Raw genomic sequence first — 14,288 nt, 5'->3', positions numbered from 1 at the left:
TATAGTAAAGTTGCAGGATATAAAATCAACACACAAAAATCCCTTGCATTCCTATACACTAATAATGAGAAAACAGGAAGAGAAATTAAGCAAACAATTCCATTCACCATTGCAACGGAAAGAATAAAATACTTAGGAATATATCTACCTAAAGAAACTAAAGACCTATATATAGAAAACTATAAAACACTGGTGAAAGAAATCAAAGAGGACACTAATAGATGGAGAACTATACCATGTTCATGGATCGGAAGAATCAATATAGTGAAAATGAGTATACTACCCAAAGCAATTTATAGATTCAATGCAATCCATATCAAGCTACCAATGGTATTCTTCACAGAGCTAGAACAAATAATTTCACAATTTGTACGGAAATACAAAAAACCTCAAATAGCCAAAGCTATCTTGAGAAAGAAGAATGGAACTGGAGGAATCAACCTACTTGACTTCAGGCTCTACTACAAAGCCACAGTTATCAAGACAGTATGGTACTGGCACAAAGGCAGAAATATAGATCAATGGAACAAAATAGAAAGCCCAGAGATAAATCCACGCACATATGGACACCTTATCTTTGACAAAGGAGGAAAGAATATACAATGGATTAAAGACAATCTCTTTAAAAAGTGGTTCTGGGAAAACTGGTCAACCACTTGTAAAAGAATGAAACTAGAACACTTCTAACACCATACACAAAAATAAACTCAAAATGGATCAAAGATCTAAACGTAAGAAACTATAAAACTCCTAGAGGAGAACATAGGCAAAACACTCTCCGACATACATCACAGCAGGATCCTCTATGACCCACCTTCCAGAATATTGGAAATAAAAGCAAAAATAAACAAATGGGACCTAATTAAACTTAAAAGCTTCTGCACAACAAAGGAAACTATTATCAAGGTGAAAAGGCAGCCTTCAGAATGGGAGAAAATAATAACAAATGAAGCAACTGACAAACAACTAATCTCAAAAATATACAAGCAACTCCTACAGCTCAACTCCAGAAAAATAAATGACCCAATCAAAAAATGGACCAAAGAACTAAATAGACATTTCTCCAAAGAAGACATACACAGGCTAACAAACACATGAAAAGATGCTCAACATCACTCATTATCAGAGAAATGCAAATCAAAACCACTATGAGGTACCATTTCACGCCAGTCAGAATGGCTGCGATCCAAAAGTCTACAAGCAGTAAATGCTGGAGAGGGTGTGGAGAAAAGGGAACCTTCTTACACTGTTGGTGGGAATGCAAACTAGTACAGCCACTATGGAGAACAGTGTGGAGATTCCTTAAAAAACTAGAAATAGAACTGCCTTATGATCCAGCAATCCCACTGCTGGGCATACACACTGAGGAAACCAGAAGGGAAAGAGACACGTGTACCCCAATGTTAATCACAGCACTATTTATAATAGCCAGGACATGGAAGCAACCTAGATGTCCATCAGCAGATGAATGGATAAGAAAGCTGTAGTACATATACACAATGGAGTATTACTCAGCCATTAAAAAGAATACATTTGAATCAGTTCTAATGAGGTGGATGAAACTGGATCCTATTATACAGAGTGAAGTAAGCCAAAAAGAAAAACACCAATACAGTATACTAACACATATATATGGAATTTAGAAAGATAGTAACAATAACCCTGTGTACCAGACAGCAAAAGAGACACTGATGTATAGAACAGTCTTATGGACTCTGTGGGAGACGCAGAGGGTGGGGAGATTTGGGAGAATGGCATTGAAACATGTAAGATATCATGTATGAAACGAGTCACCAGTCCAGGTTCGATGCACGATATGGGATGCTTGGGGCTGGTGCACTGGGACGACCCAGAGGGACGGTATGGGGAGGGAGGAGGGAGGAGGGTTCAGGATGGGGAACACAGGTATACCTGTGGCAGATTCATTTTGATATTTGGCAAAACTAATACAATATTGTAAAGTTTTAAAAATAAAATAAAATTTTTAAAAAAAATAAATTAAAAAAGAAAGAAAGAGAGGGGGGAAATTGAATGGGAAAGACTAGAGATCTCTTCAACAACAACAACAAAAAAGAGATACCAAGGGAACATTTCATGCAAAGATGGGCACAATAAACGACAGAAACGGTATGGACCTAACAGTAGCAGAAAGTATTAAGAAGAGGTCACAAGAATATGCAGAACTATACAAAAGAGGTCTTAATGACTTAGATAACCACGATGGTGTGATCATTCCCCTAGAGCCAGATATCCCAGAGTGTAAAGTGAAGCCAGAGAGATCTCTTCAAGAAAATTAGAGCTACCAAGGGAATATTTCATGCAAAGATGGGCTCGATAAAGGACAGAAATGGTATGGACCTAACAGAAGCAGAAGAGATTTAGAAGACGTGGCAAGAATACACAGAACTGTACAAAATAGATCTTCACAACCCAGATAATCACGAAGGTGTGATCACTCACCTAGAGCCAGACTTCCTGGAATGTGAAGGCAAGTAGGTCTTAGAAAGCATCACTACAAACAAAGCTAGTGGAGGTGATGGAATTCCAGCTTAGCGATTTCAAATCCTGAAAGATGATGCTGTGAAAGTGCTGCATTCAATATGCCAGCAAATTTAGAAAACTCAGCAGCGGCCACAGGACTAGAAAAGGTCAGTTTTCATTCCAATCCCAAAGAAAGGCAACGCCAAAGAATGCTCAAACTACCACACAATTGCACTCGTCTCACATGCTAGTAAAGTAATGCTCAAAATTCTCCAAGCCAGGCTTCAGCAATACGTGAACCATGAACTTCCATTATGTTCAAGCTGGTTTTAGAAAAGGCAGAGGAACCAGAGATCAAATTGCCGACATCTACTGGATCATCGAAAAAGCAAGAGAGTTCCAGAAAAACATCTATTTCTGCTTTGTTGACTATGCCAAAGCTTTTGACTGTGTGGATCACAATAAACTGTGGACAATTCTGAAAGAGATGGGAATACCAGACCACCTGACCTGCCTCTTGAGAAACCTATATGCAGGTCAGGAAGCAACAGTTAGAACTGGACATGAAACAACAGACTGGTTCCAAATAGGAAAAGGAGTACATCAAGGCTGTATACTGTCACCCTGCTTATTTAACTTATATGCAGAATACATCATGAGAAACATTGGGCTGGAAGAAGCACAAGCTGGAATTAAGATCACTGGGAGAAATATCAATAACCTCAGATATGCAGGTGACACCACCCTTATGGCAGAAAGTGAAGAGGAACTAAAAAGCTTCTTGATGAAAGTGAAAGAGGAGAGTGAAAAACTTGGCTTAAAGCTCAACATTCAGAAAACGAAGATCATGGCATCTGGTCTCATCACTTCATGGGAAATAGATGGGGAAACAGTGGAAACAATGTAAGACTTTATTTGGGGGGCTCCAAAATCACTGCAGATGGTGACTGCAGCCATGAAATTAAAACACACTTACTCCTTGGAAGGAAGGTTATGACCAACCTAGATAGCATATTCAAAAACAGACATTACTTTGCCAGCAAAGCTCCGTCTAATCAAGGTTATGGTTTTTCCAGTGGTCATGTATGGATGTGAGAGCTGGACTGTGAAGAAGGCTGAGTGCTGAAGAATTGATGCTTTTGAACTGTGGTGTTGGAGAAGACTCTTGAGAGTCCCTTGAGCTGCAAGGAGATTCAACCAGTCTATTCTGAAGGAGATCAGTCCTGGGTGTTCTTTGGAAGGACTAATGCTAAAGCTGAAACTCCAGTGTTTTGGCCACCTCATGCGAAGAGTTGACTCATTGGAAAAGACTCTAATGCTGAGAGGGATTGGGGGCAGGAGGAGAAGGGGATGACAGAGGATGAGATGGCTGGGTGGCATCACTGACTCGATGGACGTGAGTCTGAGTGAACCCCAGGAGATGGTGATGGACAGGGAGGCCTGGTGTGCTGTGATTCATGGGGTCCCAAAGAGTCGGACACAACTGAGGGGCTGAACTGAACTGAACTGATGGAATCTAGAAAGCAGCACTGGTGAACATTTTGCAGAGAAGGAATGCAGAGGCAGACATAGATAGGAGACTTGTGGATACCACAGGGTAAGGTGAGTAAAGGACGAATTAAGAAAGTAGCATTGACATATATACACTATCATGTGTAAAATAACTAGTGGGAAGCTGCTATATAACAGGGAGCCCAGCATGGCTCTCTGTGATGACCAAGAGGTGTGAGACGGGAGGGGGAAAGTAGCCTCAAGAGGGAAGGTATACATCTATAATTAAGACTGTTTCACATTTAATGGCAGAAATCAGCAGAACATTGTAATTATCCTCCAATTAATTTTTTAAATTAACCTCCAATTAAAATAAATAAATTTAAATTTAAAAATAAAAAGCAGAGACATCACTTTGCTGAAAAGACCAAAAATAAATAAATAAATAAAAATAAAAGAATAATGAAAGAACAGAATAAAATGAAATAGTAGAAATAATGAAATTTCTTGAGGCCCCATCTGTCATTTTCCTTGCCCCAATGGTGAAACACAGCTGATCCTCACCCTCCCAGAAAGTCCTCTAATACCTCTAGGTGGGTCTCTGGACCTGCTATCAGTAGTGTGAGGCCAGCTCAGACACTGACTCAGCCCAATTTATGTGTGTACTTTTCCTCAAAGCCCACAGTTATTAATGCTAGACTAGCCTCAAAATGTGGGAACCCTCATTGTCTATTCAGATATTCCACAAATGCAGTGTTTACCAAGCCAATTACAGGGATCTAATCTGTTGCCCCTGTGGCTGCATGGAGAGAATTCTGTTCCTCTTCTTTAGTAGCACTATCCCTAGGGTTCAGTAGTAGCTGATTAGAGCACACTCACTCAGGCCAGGGAGAAGGAAGGATATGGCATAAGTGGGATGTGGAAGTGCCTGTGGTGATAGAGGCTGGCAGGAAGTTGCGAGAGGCTGGGGTACACCATGTACTCTTGCCTTTGACAGGGAAGTTGTCCCCCACATCCTGATCATGATACCCTAGACAATGGTGGGCCTACTGGGAAAGTATATGCACTGTTCTGTACTAGCTCAAAGGACCCTTGGAGGTAGCAGCAGCAGCAACAGTGGTAGTGGTCCATGCCTGCCTCTTCAATCCGCGATAGGATCCATCATTCACAACAGCCCCTGGAGCTCACATAAATGGTGCCCGGCTGCCTAAGGGCATGGGGAGAAAGAAGCTCCTATGGCAGACCCCAGCCCCTCCTTGTGCACCCCACAACAATGGTCCCATGCCTCTTTGGCATGCCCAGTCTTCTTCCTGGATTCCCTCAGATGTGGTACATTATACTCTGGCCTCCACAAGCTGTCTTCATGTTGCCAATCTCAGTCTTTTCCCTTGGGTCTGACCTCCAAAGCCAGAGTCTCAATACCAAGCCCCTACCCACCCTGATTTGTGACCACAAGCAGACAAATGTCTCAGGCTGGGCAGTGTGCATCAGCACCGATCGTCTGTGCAGGATTCTCTCAGCTTTGCCCTCTGTATACCTGTTGCTGTACTCTCCTCTGAGGCTCTGAAGCTTCCCATGTGTCTCCACTAATGAGGGTAGGTCCTACATTGTGGAAAATTTTCTTCCTTCACAGCTCCTTCCCAGATTCCTTTGTCTCTCTCTTTTTTATTTCTTTTTTCCTTTTGCTCTACCCAGTTATTTAGAGATTTTCTTTCCTTTTTAAAAGACTAAGGTCTTCTGCTAGAGTGTAGTAGATCTGCTGGGCTTCCCTGGTGGCTCAGACAGTAAAAAATCTGCTTGGAATGCAGAAGATGTGGGTTCCATCCCTGGATTGGAAAGACCCTGGAGAAGGGAATGGCTACCCACTCCAGTATTCTTTCCTGGAGAATCCCATGGACTGAAGAGACTGACAGGCTACACTCCATGGAGTTGCAAAGAATCGGACATGACTGAGCTACTAACACAACACTGGGAAGTCATTCCACTTGTAGATGCATTTTTTATATTTTTGTGTGCAGAATGTAAACTCCATGTCTTACTCTCCCATTATCTTTTTACTCCTCCACCAAAGGACATCTTAAACTATCTGTATGATATATATTGGGCTTTCCCAGTGACTCAGTAAAGAATCTACCTGCAATGCAGGAGACCTGGATTGGAAAGATCCCTTGGAGGAGGGCATGGCAACCCACTCCAGTATCTTTGCCGGGAGAATCCCCATGGATACGGAGCCCATTGGGCTACAGTCCATGGGGCGGCAGAATTAGACACAACTGAGTGACTAAGCACACAAAGCACATGATATGTATTGAATGTTTTTTTAAAGATACTTTTTAAGCAAGACATTTTCTTTCATTCCTATTTCTTTAAGCTTTGTAAAATGAATATTATACATTTTATCACATGCTTTTTCTATATCTATTGACCTTGTCAATAGCTTTTTCCTCTCTGTTAATGTGGGGAATTGTTTGATTTTCTGAGCAACACCAACTTTCTCTTTCTAGAATAAAATCTAACTTTAATGTATTTACATACACACATTAATGGATTTGGTGTTTTAAAGATATGGCAAAATCAATACAATATTGTAAAGTAATTAACCTCCAATTAAAATAAATAAATTTATATGGGGGACGACCCAGAAGGATGGTATGGGGAGGGAGGAGGGAGGAGGGTTCAGGATGGGGAACACATGTATACCTGTGATGGGTTCATTTCGATATTTGGCAAAACCAATACAATATTGTAAAGTTTAAAAATAAAATAAAATTAAAAAAAAAAACACTAAAAAAATAAAAAAAGATAAAGATCTGTTTAAGACCTTTGTGTTTATGTTAAGGAGCAAAAATCAACCATATATTTTCATTCTCAGATTGTTCTTGCTATATTTTAATATTAAGGTTAAGCTACATACATATAATAATTTGGTACTGTTTCCTGGGTTTTTTTGTTTGTTTGTTTGTTTTTTTTTTCAGTTTCTGAAAGAGATGATATAAGATTGAAGTTATTTCCTTATTGAATACTTTATAAAACTTGCTGGAAACTTTCTGAGATTAAGTTTTTAAGTTTATGATTGATATAGAATAAATGATTTATTATAAAGGGTAGGTAAGGGAGAAGAGAGGAAACAGAGGTCTGGAAGAGGACTGTTGAAGGATCAGATAAAAGTCACTAACCAGGGACCCCAAAGAAGAGAGCAGGTAAAAGAGTCTACATAAGGCTATCGTTCTGAGTCCAGTATTGGGCCAGAACTCATTGCATATTGTAACATTGACAGTCTGGAAGAAAAACAGGCAAGAATTGTGACAACCTATGAATACAACCCGATGTCTGTCATTCACTATCTTTAACTTTGATTATAGAGTAATTCACTAAAAATCTGCATCTGATTCAGCCTTAATAATCTTCAGGAGAAGATCCTATTGGAGGTGAAAGAGCTGCAGGTCTGAGTGCTATCCCTTGGCAACCAAAAGAGCCAGTGCATGACGTTTGGAATGAAACTGCACCTAGATCCCTACACTGACTTTTAGAGGGTAAAGACAGCTGCTTCACTTCTGCCTCTCTAATGTCATGCTGGTAAAGAACCAGATTGTCAATGCAAGAGATGTAAGAGGTGTGGATTTGATCTCTGGGTGGTGAAAATACCCTGAGGAGGAAATGGCAACCCACTCCACTATTCTTGCTTGGAGAATCTAATGGACAGAGGAGCCTGGCAGGCTGCAGTCCATAGGGTCACAAAGAGTTGGACACTGAAGTTGGACTTAGCACACATTCACAGAAACCTGACCCAGGACCATACAGGGGAGCAAATTCTGGTAAATGTAGCTCCCATTCAACTAAATTCACAGTACAAAACCACTATAACCCCAATTAGCTTGAAAACTATACATACACTTGTTTCATTTGTAACTTTTAATATATATTTAGTGGCAATATTTGTGCATAATTTTAGAAGGGCATTTTCCAGGTTTTATGATCAATATATGCTATTTATGTAAACAGAAAAGTTTTATTTTAGCATGATTCCAAATAAATTTCTCAAAATTATACTAAATTATTGAAAGAATGAATGGTCAGGTAGGGCTCTGTAGGGAGGCCAAGGTCCCCAAGCCAGGAGAAGAGGCAAGTGATCAAACAGCAGACTTTTTTTTTCTCTACATTTCTTCACTCCTCCTTAGTCACACAGGAGGCTCCTTTAACCTTGTGTTGCCATGCCAACTACCCAAAACTAAATTTTTTAAACCCTGAGCTGCTAATTGCTTAATAAACCAGTATATCTTGCTCATGAGAATGCCCAAATGTCCTTCTTAAGCTATGTTAATGGAACAAAGTATCTTGCTACCTCCTGAGAAATCTGTATGCAGGTCAAAAAGCAACAGTTAGAACTGGACATGGAACAACAGATGGGTTCCAAATCCAGAAAGGAGTATGTCAAGGCTGCATATTTTCACCCTGCTTATTTAACTTATATGCAGAGTACATCATGTGAAATGCCACGGTGGATGAAGCACAAACTGGAATCAAGATTGCAGGGAGAAATATCTATAACCTTGGATATGCAAATGACACCACCCTTATGGCAGAAAGTGAAGAACTAAAGAGCCTCTTGATGAACATGAAAGAGGAGAGTGAAAAAGTTGGCTTAAAACTCAACATTCAGAAAACTAAGATCATGGCAATTGGTCCCATCACTTCGTGAAAAATAGATGGGGAAACAATGGAAACAGTGACAGACTATTTTGGGGGGCTCCAAAATCACTGCAGATGGTGAATGCAGCCATGAAATTAAAAGACGCTTGCTCCTTGGAAAAAAAGTTATGACCAACCTAGATAGCATATTCAAAAGCAGAGATATTACTTTGCCAACAAAGGTCCATCTAATCAAAGCTATGTTTTTTCCAGTAGTCATGTGTGGATGTGAGAGTTGGACTATAAAGAAAGCTGAGCCCTGAAGAATTGATGCTTTTGAACTGTCATGTTGAAGAAGACTCTTGAGAGTCCCTTGGACTTCAAGGAGATCCAACCAGTAAATCCTAAAGGAAATCAGTCCTGAATATTCATTGGAAGGACTGATGCTGAAGCTGAAACTCCAATACTTTGGCCACCTGATGCAAAGAACTGATTCATTTGAAAAGACCCTGCTGCTGGGAAAGATTGAAGGTGGGAGGAGAAGGGGGAAACAGAGGAAGATATGGTTGGATGGCATCACTGACTCGATGGACATGAGTTTGAGCAAGCTAAAAGTCAGACACCACTGAGCGACTGAACAGAACTGATCTTGCTGTAAGATATGTTTTTCCAGGAAACAGTAACCTTCTGGCTAATCTTGTTATCATAAGATGTGTGTGTGGGAGTGAGTCTGGTAAGACATTTACAACCTTGAGACATTCTTTGGATCTATTCAGTTCAGTTCAGTTCACTGAGTCATGTTCAACTCTTTGCAACCCCATGGACTGCAGCATGCCACGCTTCCCAGTCCATCACCAACTCCCAGAGCTTGCTCAAACTCATGCCCATTGAGTCAGTGATACCATCCAACCATCTCATCCTCTGTCATCCCCTTCTCCTCCTGCCTTCAATCTTTCCTAGCATCAGGGTCTTTTCCAACAATTTTGATCTATTATTAGTAATAATTGAAAAAGTATATAGTATCTTGCTAAAAACTAGCAAGGGGGTTACTCTCCTTCCCCCTTCCAGTGCCTCTTATTAAAAGCTTTTTCTATCCCTGTTACTTTAATAAAACTTTGCTACATGAAGCTCTGGGTGACTGAGTCGGTGTCCTTTGGCCCCAAAGTGAAATTATCTCCTTCAGAGATCAAGAATCTGTTCACCACTGCCCTTTAACCTATCATTATTAGGCTCCTTGTACATATGAAATCATTGCTAAAACAAAACAAGAGAATTGGCAGAGAATATACCTTTTTTTTTGAAGTAGCTATTTGAGCACATTCTCAATATTCTAAACTATTCTCTTTAGCTTTTTGATAATTTATTTTCAAATTTCCTAAAAATCAGTCCTTTCACCTAGGTTCCAAATTAGTTAGTCTGGAAATAGTTGTTTATATTTGCTAATATAATTGTTTTTCAATTTTTTTAATTTTTTTTTAAATTTATTCCTTTATTTCTCATGTGTTCCCCATCCTGAACCCTCCTCCCTCCTCCCTCCCCATACCATCCCTCTGGGTCGTCCCAGTGCACCAGCCCCAAGCATCCAGCATCGTGCATTGAACCTGGACTGGCATCTCGTTTCATACATGACATTTCACATGTTTCAATGCCATTCTCCCAAATCTTCCCACCCTCTCCCTCTCCCACAGAGTCCATAAGCCTGTTCTATACATCAGTGTCTCTTTTGCTGTCTCGTATACAGGGTTATCGTTACCATCTTTCTAAATTCCATATATATGCGTTAGTATACTGTATTGGTGTTTTTCCTTCTGGCTTACTTCACTCTGTATAATAGGCTCCAGTTTCATCCACCTCATTACAACATCACTAATTATCAGAGAAATGCAAATCAAAACCACTATGAGATACCATTTCACGCCAGTCAGAATGGCTGCGATCCAAAAGTCTACAAATAATAAATGCTGGAGAGGGTGTGGAGAAAAGGGAACCCTCTTACACTGTTGGTGGGAATGCAAACTAGTACAGCCACTATGGAGAACAGTGTGGAGATTCCTTAAAAAACTGGAAATAGAACTGCCTTATGATCCAGCAATCCCACTTCTGGGCATACACACTGAGGAAACCAGAAGGGAAAGAGACACGTGTACCCCAATGTTCATCGCAGCACTGTTTATAATAGCCAGGACATGGAAGCAACCTAGATGTCCATCAGCAGATGAACGGATAAGACAGCTGTGGTACATATACACAATGGAGTAATTTTAAATTTTTTTAAAAATTATTTTCTCTTTTATTATGGATTAAGATTCACAATCCCTTTTATTGATATTCTAAAAGAATTATTTCTTAGATTTGTCCAATTAAATTTTCATGTTTTTCTCATTTATTAACTTTTCTTTTCAGTCTGTTCCTTCTGCTTTCTGTACTTTTTTTATAGGAGGTTTTGGATAGAAGACTAACATTCTTTTTTAGAATCTTATGAGTTATGTTAATTTAGTTTGTTCTTATTTAGTAATTAAATTGTAAATTTTCTTTAATCTTTCCTCTTATTTATGCAATTCCTACAAGTCAAAAATTAATACTGCAATATCAATAACCACAGATATGCAGATGACACCACCCTTACGACAGAAAGTGAAGAGGAACTAAAAAGCCTCTTGATAAAAGTGAAAGAGAAGAGTGAAAAAGTTGACTTAAAGCTCAACATTCAGAAAACGAAGATCATGGCATCCGGTCCCATCACTTCATGGGAAATAGATGCGGAAACAGTGGAAACAGTGTCAGACTTTATTTTGGGGGGCTCCAAAATCACTGCAGATGGTGACTGCAGCCATGAAATTAAAAGACGCTTACTCCTTGGAAGGAAGGTTATGACCAACCTAGATAGCATATTCAAAAGCAGAGACATTACTTTGTCAACAAAGGTCTGTCTAGTCAAGGCTATGGTTTTTCCTGTGGTCATGTATGGATGTGAGAGTTGGACTGTGAAGAAGGCTGAGTGCCAAAGAATTGATGCTTTTGAACTGTGGTGTTGGAGAAGACTCTTGAGAGTCCCTTGGACTGCAAGGAGATCCAACCAGTCCATTCTAAAGGAGATCAGTCCTGGGTGTTCTTTGGAAGGAATGATGCTAAAGCTGAAACTCCAGTACTTTGGCCACCTCATGCGAAGAGTTGACTCATTGGAAAAGACTCTGATGCTTGGAGGGATTGGGGGCGAGAGGAGAAGGGGACAACAGAGGATGAGCTGGCTGGATGGCATCACTGACTCGATAGACGTGAGTCTGAGTGAACTCCGGGAGTTGGTGATGGACAGGGGGGCCTGGTGTGCTGCAATTCATGGGGTCGCAAAGAGTCGGACATGGCTGAGCGACTGATCTGATCTGATGCTTATGGAATTCTGTTTCAAATATTGTGAACATATTAAGGTTGCTGCTCTTTATCCAAGAACAGCCCTTGTTTTTGTCACGTAATCCAAATGTATTTTAGTGTGTTTATAAAAGGTGTCAAAAGTGCTATTTCTGATTTGTAAAACAATGTGCCAAATCTAGGTAAACTTTTATTTAATTATTCAGTATTTCAAATTTTAAAACATCATTAAAATTTTAGTATTGTGGTAGAAGGTACATATAGAGAAGAACACAAATCTTGAATGGATAGCCTCAACCAATTTTAAAATATATATACAACTGTGTAATCATCCCCCATATCAACATACAGAAAATTTTCAGCAGAGAGAAGGTTTTTCATGCCCTTTCTCTCATAACTATCACCTGTCCAGCAAAGAAGTACCTCCACTCTGATTTCTATTACTCTGTATTAAATTAGCCTACTTTAGAGTTTCTTATAAAGAGAATCATATAGTATCCACTATTTTTGATGTGAATCATTGTCTACCTATTAATTTTGGGCCTTGTTTCCTTTGTTCACCATTTACCTTTGTTGTTGCCTGTGGTAGTAGTGTTGGGGCCACTGTGAGGAAAGCAGGAGAGACACCATCTTGAAGCCTGTCATCCATCTTAAAGACAGGATGTGAACTGGGCCTGAACTCTGCCCAAGAATGAGGAAACCATTACTAATGAAAACCAGGTCTCCTGGAGACTTCCCTCCCAACAGATGGCAAACGGAGATTGTAGTTGAGGTCAGGCTGGCCCTGTTAGATTAACCATGGAGACATGCCCCTGTGATATAAAATTATTGTTCCCTCCTTTAACCTTAATTGTTTGATCTCCTACCACCTTCTTGTTGTAAAACTCAATCATATACATCAAAGAAATTGCGAACATGTCACGTAGCGAGGGGTATAAAACTAAGTCTCTCAAAAACATCAGAGTCCTTGCTGGGAACTGATTCCCTATGGACCCTCTGGCATAATAAACTGTACTACACTGGCTTAAGTGTCCTCCGAGGTGTGTTTTGTGACTCCAGATTCCACAACAGAAATTTATTCTGCTATGTTACTGTGTGGTATTTCATCATATAAATAATCCATTACAACTTATTAATTTATTCAGCATTGATAGGTATTTGAACTGTTTCCAGCATTTGGCTATTATGAATAAAGCTACAATGAATATTATGATGCATCTTATCAGAGGAACTTATGTATACATATCCCTTAGCTCTATACCTAAGAGAGAAACTTCTTTCACACGATGGAAGTATTTTTAATGTTAGTGAAGTGAAAGTGGCTCAATTGTGTCTGACTCTTTGGGACCCCATGGACACTACAGTTCATGGAATTCTCCAGGCCAGAATACTGGGGTGGATAGCCATTCCCTTCTCTAGGGGATCTTCCCAACCCAGGAATTGAACCCAGATCTCCCACACTGCAGGCGGATTCTTTACCAGCCACAAGGGAAGCCCAAGAATACAGGAGTGGGTAGCCTATCCTGTCTCGGATCCTCCCAACCCAGAAATCAAACCGGGGTCTCCTGCATTGCAGGCGGATTTTTTACCAACCAAGCTATCAGAGAAGCCTCTTAATGTTGCTGCTGCTGGTGGTGCTAGGTGACTTCAGTCGTGTCCGACTCTGTGCGACCCCATAGACGGCAACCCACCAAGCTCCCCGGCCCCTGGGATTCTCCAGGCAAGAACACTGGAGTGGGCTGCCATTTCCTTCTCCAATGCATGAAAGGGAAAAGTGAAAGTGAAAGTGAAGTCGTGTCCAACTCCTAGCGACCCCATGGACGGCAGCCCACCAGGCTCCTCCATCCATGGGATTTTCCAGGCAAGAGTATACTGGAGTGGGGTGCCATTGCCTTCTCCAATTTTGTTCTATCTCACCTAGAGACAGACATCCTGGAATAGGAAGTCAAATTGGCCTTAGAAGCCATTACTACGAACAAAGCTAGTGAAGGTGATGGAATTCCACTTGAGCTATTTCAAATCCTGAAAGATGATGCTGTGAAAGTGCTGCATTAAATATGCCAGCAAATTTGGAAAACTCAGCAGTGGCCACAGGACTGGAAAAGGTCAGTTTTCATTCCAATCCCAAAGAAAGGCAATGCCAAAGAATGCTCAAACTACCGCACAATTGCACTCATCTCACATACTAGTAAAGTAATGCTCAAAATTCTCCAAGCCAGGCTTCAGAAATATGTGAACCGTGAACTTCCAGATGTGCAAGCTGGTTTTAGAAAAGGTAGAGGAACCAGAGATCAAATTGCCGACATCTGCTGGATCATCGA

Source organism: Bos indicus, chromosome 5 (genome assembly GCF_029378745.1).
Source record: "Bos indicus isolate NIAB-ARS_2022 breed Sahiwal x Tharparkar chromosome 5, NIAB-ARS_B.indTharparkar_mat_pri_1.0, whole genome shotgun sequence".
In the NCBI taxonomy this organism is placed as follows: Eukaryota; Metazoa; Chordata; class Mammalia; order Artiodactyla; family Bovidae; genus Bos; species Bos indicus.
Note: the sequence above shows the minus strand (reverse complement) of the source record.